This window comes from Triticum urartu, chromosome 4A (assembly GCF_056163025.1).
Source record: "Triticum urartu cultivar PI428250 chromosome 4A, HENAU_Tu73, whole genome shotgun sequence".
NCBI lineage: Eukaryota > Viridiplantae > Streptophyta > Magnoliopsida > Poales > Poaceae > Triticum > Triticum urartu.
This window is the reverse complement of record NC_141876.1, coordinates 17,886,380-17,894,721: the sequence shown is the minus strand read 5'-3', so window position 1 is coordinate 17,894,721 and position 8,342 is coordinate 17,886,380. Positions and strand designations below refer to the sequence as shown.

Sequence of the window (8,342 nt, the reverse complement as noted above, 5' to 3'; positions counted from 1 at the left end):
GAGTCCAAAAACGTCAAAATCGGAGTTCGTATGTAGAAGTTACAACCGAAATACTAAAGGGTCAAGAACAAAAGATGACACATGGTGCCACCACACCCAGAAAAGCTGGAAATTGCTCAGGTTGGATGGAATTCTTCGTGGATTTCATTCCCATTTGTTCTTACTAATTTCTTGGCCACGAAGGGAGGTATTGCGATTGGATTTGACTCATTTAGAGCCCTTGGATCACAGAAGAAAAACTACGTCTATGAAGGAGGCTTCGGGAGAGCCCTTATATATGCACACCTTCAATCGTAGCCCCATGAACTATTATTCATCCAAGATTAGTTCACATCACATCCATTGCTGCTTTAAGACCACCTCCATAGAAGAAGGGAGGCTTCGACACCGCGTGACACGGGCCTTCGGGCCAGCGTCGTCCCCACCACGCCATCTCCACTGGTGCCATATCCACCGGTGCAGCCCTGCCGCCCGTCCTTGGAAGCCTTGAGGGCTTGCCTTGTCCGGCTCTCTCGGGCGGCGGCGAGGAGGAGGAAAGGGGTGGAGGGGAAAGGTGATGGCGGTGATCGGGCTGGCCACCGCCTTGAGTCGCATGTAAGGAGCGACGCGGGGGCCTCGTGAGTGAATATATATTGCATAGGCCTAAAATTACGTCCATTTTTTTTTGCAAAAATGTTATAAAATCATAAATTTGCTAGATTAGATTAAAAGTATACAAACGCTCACATAGGATTATCATCACTTTTATTTTTTATGATAAGGGGCATTTTATTACTTAAAAGGTTTAAGTATTACACCCGACTTCTGCATAACTAAGATGCACACAGCCAAACCAAGTCCAAACTCATAAAAAAAGAGGCGAATACAAATAATCATAAGACTGTACCTGTAAGACGTCTAAACCGTGGAGGGTCAATTCTAAGACCATGCTGGGGAATGCAATGCACAATTATGAGAATACGACGGTTTGTGAATTGTCCATTGTAACCTGACCTTATTGGCTTTACTCATTTGGATACGTGATTGATCTGAAGGGGCCTGCTTGCTAGCCTCCTCCTATGGGCTTCCGTGAAGCTTCTTTGTTTGGTTCGAGCATCCGACCCCGTTTTCCGAATCACCTTCGCTCCGGCCGTTTTCGGTTTTGTGAATCGATGTATCGGAAGACACGGGTACCTAATACGTAGTATGCGTATCAAACGCTGGATGCCGTTTCAGAAAGCGCAGGTTTGGGAAGCCGCGACTTTTCCGCCCAACCAAACGCGTCGCTAGTTCCTACTTACTACTGTATACTAGCTAGGCATTGCTAGACACTAGACAAGACCTGTCCCATTGCCACGCCACGCTCGCTCACGCGCATACAGTACAACATGATCAAAAGCGCCCAGCAGTCATGTCCCACTCCTTCACACGGTAGCAGCAAGCAGTGACACACCACGCTCCTCCATTATTGCCTGACCGGCACCTTGACCTTGCTCTTCTCAAGCAGTCAAGCTCAGCACCATTGCTCGATCAAACACCACCAACCATATGGTGATTGTGTAGCAGCTTCGTCTTCTCAAGCGGGGGAGAGGGAGATGGTGGGCGTGGGCGCCGGGACGGGGGCGTTGGGCTCCGTCATCGGCAAGTTGACCACCTTGCTCGGCGATGAGTACACGATGCTCAAGAGGGTGCGCAAGGACATCGAGTTCCTAGAGCGCGAGCTCCGCTGGATGCAAATACTAGTGAATTCACTGGCGAACATGGAGGAGCTGGACGAGCTGGCCAAGAACTGGAAGAGCAGCATGCGCGACCTCAGCTACGACATGGAAGAGTGCGTCGACCGCTTCATGCTCCGCCTCGGCAACGGCGACGCCAGGCCCGGATTTGCCAAGAGGACGGCAGTCCGGCTCAAGACGCTTTTTGCGCGTCATGGCATCGCGACCCAGATCAAGGAGCTCAAGGCCCGGGTCACAGAAGAGAGCGAACGGCGGCGGAGGTTAAATCTCGACAACTATGTCACAGTTAGTTCCTCGCTAACTCGAGAGCGAACGGTGGGGATAGATCCCCGGCCGGTTAGCTGCATTCCACGGGGTGGCCAAGGGGTTGGTGGCCATTGACGGCCGCACAGATCAGGTTATCTCTTGGTTAACAGAGGAGAGGTTGGAGCTGAAGGTAGTGGCCATTGTGGGAGGTGGGGGGCTGGGAAAGACCACCCTTGCCATGGAGGTCTATCGTAAGATTGGAAGGCACTTCCGGTATGGAGCTTCTGTGTCAGTGTCGCGCACTGTTGATCTCGAGAAGCTCTTGAGAGATGTCTTATCTCAAATCGACCTAGAAGCATTTAGTAAATGCCAGTCGGAGAGGTGGGAGAAAGACCAACTAATCCGTCATATTCAACGGATCTTGACAGGAAAGAGGTACAATTTTTCATCCCTCGTGTGATTAGCATTTGATAATATGTTGAAAAATTCAACACACAATCATTTATCTGCTGCAAAGACAAATGCAAGTAGTGTAAATCACCATATTTGCGATGATGAGGCTAATTATTAGTGTAACGTCGTATACAGGTACTTCCTTGTTATTGATGATGTATGGAAAGAACAAGATTGGAAATATATCAAAGCAGCACTTCCTGACAATTATAATGGAAGCAGAATAATTGTTACTACACGCATTACCAGTGTAGCTAAGTCATGCTGTTCTAACTCAGGTGGTCAGCTCTATAAAATGCTACCTCTGAATGATGTTGATTCTCAAAGGTTGTTCTTTAAGAGAATTTTCAACTCCGACTACTCATGTCCTCCTCAACTACAAAAGGTTTCAGTCAGGATCTTAATAAAATGTGGTGGTCTTCCATTGGCTATAATTACCATTGCAAGTTTGCTAGCCAATAAACCTCAGAACGCAGATGAATGGGAGAGACTCCGAGATTCCATTGGTACTGGTCTTTCATATGAGAGTGATGATGATGGAAAATGTATGAGACATATATTGTTACTTAGTTATTGGGATCTTCCACACCACTTGAAAACTTGTTTGTTGTACTTATGTATATATCCAGAGGACGAGTATATCTCGTGTGAACAACTAAAATTGAAATGGATAGCCGAAGGATTCATTCCTACACAACGAGGAAATGTATATCAAGAAGCAGAGAGTTGTTTCAATGAACTTGTGAATAGAAGCTTGATCCAGCTAGTTGATGCTCATGTTGACCATGATGGTTTTGCACAATATTGTCGGATTCATGATATGGTACTTGACCTTATAATATCTTTGTCAGATGAAGAGAATTTTGCCACTGCTTTAAATGGTGTCTGCAATTCTTTGCTAAGCAAGATCCGTCGACTCTCCCTGCAATCTAGTGGGCTTGAACAGAAAGGGGCAATCCATGCAATCACAAGAAGCAAGTTACATGTACGCTCATTCAACGTGTTCGGAGAAACAGAGAAGATACCCTTACTTGTGGACTTCCGGTCTTTGCGTGTGTTTGATATATGTGGGGATTATTCATCGTGGAAAAACGAGCATATAAGAAATATAGGAGGTTTTTGTCAACTGAGGTATTTGGGAATTCATAGATGAGGAATCACGGAGCTTCCTGAAAATATTGGAAAACTACAGAACTTAGAGACTCTCGATTTACGGGGAAGTTATATTGGTAAACTACCATCAACTATAACTCAGCTACAGAAACTAGCACACCTATTCGTTGACCGACCGCAACTTTGTGTTTTCTGCACATATGCTTCGTAGCATGAGGAAGTCTCGGATATCTGTAAAATTGACAATCCTGAGAATTTTTTGGAAGAGCTTGGACATCTAACAAAGTTGAGAAAGATCTCAATGAGTAAGTTATGGTTTTATGAGGATTGGCATGTTTTAAGATGCTATGGAGAAAGACTGGCTTCATCTCTTAATGAGTTGGGAAAATACAACCTTCAGTATCTTCATACTTATGGAGATATTGGAGAATTTTTGTTCAGGGGTCCATGTTGCACCTTTCCGCACCTCCAAGATCTCAAACTAGAGCTAATAATGGAAAGGGTTCCCAAGGGAATGGCACTCCTAACCAACATCCTCAAACTACAGATAAAAATTAGATTGTTTGATGAGGAAGCTCTCCATATTCTCTTGGGTATGGCTTCTCTAGCATATCTCCAGCTAGAGGTATCAGAGTTGGTTGGGGTCATGACTATAAGTAGTAACGGATTCAAGCTGCTAGAGGTGTTCCACTACAGAATTGGTCTAGGCGAAGAAACTGGGATAAAATTCGTAGCAGGTGCTATGCCAGCACTCGGACGGCTCCATCTTTCCTGGATGGCATATCATGTTATGTTGAGGTATAGTGATGGAGCTGACATGGGCATCGAGCATCTTTCAAGCCTCACACACCTCCAGGTCGAAACTGATTGTCATGTTGCAACTCTGGAAGAGGTGGAGGCTGTGGAGGGTTCCATTGAAAAGGCAAAAGCCTTGCATCCCAACAGTCACACTCTTCAACTCCAGCACCGTAGAGTAAAAAAAGATGGGATGTCTAAGGTATACATTCTTGGCCCCAGGTTTCTTCATTCACTTGCACTGCATCATGTCATTTCCTGATCTTTCCCTCTTTTCCTCCAAGCTTCCAAATCACTCCAGCTCGGGCGGCAGCAACAAGACCAAGTGATCTCGACTACACGTTTGTTTGTCCAACTTTGTGCCCTGCTCTTTACCACGGCTCTGCAACCAGCCACCACAACACAGAGATTTGTTACCCAATATTTATGTATTCCCAGACATGTACTCCCCCCCTTCAGAATTTCTTGTCGCGGAAATGGATGTATCTAGACGTATTTTAGTTCTAGATACATCCATTTATGCGACAAGTAATTCGGGTCTGGGGGAGTAGTACTTTGTGATTTCTAGCTAGAACCTTTCATGTTTGGCGTATCAGGTTTTTCATCCCATAGTCTGTATTCGAGTGTGAGTACAGACAGTGGGTTTTCCTCATGCGCGTCAAACCCGTAATCTATTTTTCTTTTTACGTTCTCAGACTTGTTGTTTCTATTAAAGTTTCTCTTGCCTGCATCTGCATAATTTGAGCTATTTATTTGAATCTTATAAGGTTTGTATGCTTCAGCAACCAACTGAACTGAACCGGCTGTAGGTGCAAGTTAAGATATCTGAACTTCAGGTTCAGGAGCACCTTCTTCAACAGCTTTGGTTTGTTTATAAATGATCTTATATTTCTTTATAGAGGGAGTACTTGTTAACTGTTCCGTCTTTGTGTATAATTGTGGAAAGCACGGTTTGGTTAGTGCTGACGCCCCAAATTCCATTCCTGAAAGTGTGGTAACCACTGTTCAAGTTCTGGCCAAGCTGACGCTTGCCAGTATCAACTCACAGATATCAGCAGAAATAAAACGACGTCTACTCTGGCTACTCATTACAAAGCGCTTTGTCTAGGCACGCACTGAACATAACAGCACACGGCAGGGCTTAAGGCCTTGTACAATGGAAGGTGCTTAGAGAGGTGCTTAGGAAAATAAACCGAGTTTTTCTAAAGCACCGGTGCCTATTTCTACAGAAGAGACGCTTAGTTAAGCGTCTATCCTATACAAATAAGCACCGGTGCTTAAGAAAAGCCTAGTTTATTTCTCTAAGCACCTCCCCTAAGCATCTCCCATTGTACAAGGCCTAACAAGACCAATTTTTCTTCTTCAGTTTTCAACGGTTTCTCTCCTTCCTGCAAGGTTCGGTGAAAAACAGAGCCGTCGGCCAAGGAATGGGAGAAGTAAGATTTTCTTATCTTTATGAAAAGGCGATCGCGGCCTCCGCATATGGGAGAAGTAGTACTCGTAAGTATTTCGCAAAAAAAAAGTAGCACTCGTTAATGTGAAAACCAGACTTTTTTTTTTTGAGTGATGATAAAACAGCATGAACAACTTTCCTTCAATTCTGCAACTGCTTCGCCGTCCTCCAAACCAGCCTGCATGCATCACTTGGCTTCACGGCGTGTTTGGTTGCCTGGGTAGCTTCACCCTGCATCGCACGGAGGATCCTGGCTGAGCTTGGCCTGGTTGAGCCAATGCAAAGATGAACTAAGATGTATGTTTGGTAGACTGTATTGTATGTGTGCACCAGAGATGCTGTATACAACATATCTTGTTTGGTAGGCTGCATCAGAGGTTGCACGGCGAGGGCAAAGAAAGCAAGCAAAACAAATCTGAACCAGCTGCTGCTTCTTCACGCATTAGATCTGCTGCTGCTCTTCGTGAATTAAACAAGTTGCACGGCGAGGGCCCCGTGATGGAGGTTAGCATTTTTGTAGCTCGTGGTGGTGGTGGCCATGGCAGTTGAAGGATGCACGGGCCGACGACTACCAGGCAGACACGGATGATTTGACGACGGCACAGATGTTACATATTACCTGGTGAGCGTCATCCGCGGGAGCTCCAAGCCCCAGTGCTCCATGACGACGACCGGCTGTCCGGCCAAGCCGACAATGGCGCGGCTCCTCCTGCGACCCGGCTCCTACTGAGCACACACCGGCGGAAGGGTTTGAGTGCGGACGGGCGGGCGGCACGCGGCGTCGCAGCGTACGAGGGAGCTCAGACCGGTGGCGGCGGTGGCGGCTGTTTGGCGTGCTCGATCCGATCTGGTTCGGTGGGGAGATAGAAAAGAGGGAAGAGTGATACGGGTGGTGGCAATTTTGAAGTAATTTCGAGAAATATTAGGGGCAACCACGTATACCGTTTCGTTTTAAGTGTGGACGCGGGTGCAGGCGCGGGGCTGGCTCGGGGAAACGCCCGATTCCTACGTTTCAGCTCAGCCTGGCTCGGAGAGCTATTTTGCATCAATCGGGCCAGGCCCAGCTAGGCGAGCAGTCTACCAAACAGTTACAAATTTGCATGATAGGTGCGAGCCAGGTGCAGCCCAATCAACCAAACACACCAACTTGCATGATAGGTGCGACTCCAAACGAACCTCTCTGCTATTCGTTACCGTTTGACACTAATACATGTATTGTTATGTGTAGTCTGATATTGAAAATAGAGTATAAAACCTGTCATGATGAAAGCGATGGATGGTGGATTGCCTACCGGTACATCCCGGCACCGGTAAAATTACTTATTCGTCTGTTGCACACATTTTAAAGAGACGCGAAAAAAGAGGAGGATTATGACACATGGGCCCTTGTAATATGTGAGAGTAGTGTGTGATCCTGGTTGGGATCGTCTTTTCTCAGTGCGCCAAACAATTAGTTTTTTCGATAAAGGGTATACTTTATTGGCTTAAAATGGAGCATTAAGAAGATACAAACATAACGAACACACATCGGCCTCTGCATAGTTAGGATGCACACAGCCAACACCAACACACGCACACAAAACACACACCTGCAAATAGCAAAGTCATATAAGACCAAAACTATACGTAGGTGAGGAAAAAACCCAAAATGACCAAATCTGCGATCAGCAAACTACAACAATGATCATATTCGCACCGACCATCTCATGACACTACACGAATGATAAGGTTCTTCAACAGCAACGCCTTCAGGAAGGGAGCGACGCTCAAGCGCCACCGTCACCGGATCCAACCACTCAAGGCCAGAATTTAGTTTTTCACCCTGAAAAACAAGTCCAAGCATATCCGAGCAATGCCTTCAACAAGGTAATGATGTAAAATATCGCCATTGCCAGGTATAACCAACTCGAGTCAGACCTAGGCTTTCACCCCGGAGCTCGAGACCGGGTGCTCGAGGAGCACCACCACCGACGTCAAACATGTGTTGTCACCATCGCTTTTCCGCAATCCCAGCAACTACATGCGATGTGTGACCGCCGTTGCACAACCATCCCTCTGCATCAAGCCATCGTCCATAGTTTGCATTTTTCCGTCGTAGTTAACCACCGAATCTGAAGGGAGAAACCCATACGAAGACCTTTCGCTGGTCACCACAATCCATAGGAGGCAGCTGCGGCAGGCCCGGAGTGGTCACCAAAGGAACCAACACCGGTGGTGTAGCACACCACCGCAGGCTACCACATCGCCGAAGAGAGCCCTGCTCACGCCCATCGGCACGTCGTCTGACATGGCCGAAACTGAAGCGAAAGGCATATCACCGTCCTCAACGTGTGACCAAAGGGAACGCAACCGCCGCTAGATCAAGAGCGCACAGCTGCCGGATCGACGATGCATCTCCCGAACAAAGCAAATTCGGCTCGCTTTGAGCACGCCCACCGTCGCGTCACAACGGGAAGCCATCTGCGGTTGGCATCCAGTGGAGCAGCCTCAAGGATACGTGGAGAATTAGTTAGCAAAACTCACCCGGGATAGAGCAGGATTAAAGAGTATAGGGTGCTAGTTTCAGG

At 46.9% G+C, this 8,342-nt stretch overlaps 1 pseudogene across 1 annotated transcript; it reads left to right on the top strand.

Moving 5' to 3' along the window:
• The first annotated feature begins 1,370 nt into the window (after positions 1 to 1,370).
• LOC125550303 (disease resistance protein Pik-2-like) lies at positions 1,371 to 5,036 on the top strand (annotated as a pseudogene). Its single transcript, XR_015600125.1, has 3 exons — positions 1,371 to 2,396; positions 2,550 to 4,524; positions 4,607 to 5,036. The product of XR_015600125.1 is annotated as a disease resistance protein Pik-2-like (transcript).
• Positions 5,037 to 8,342: the final 3,306 nt, after the last annotated feature.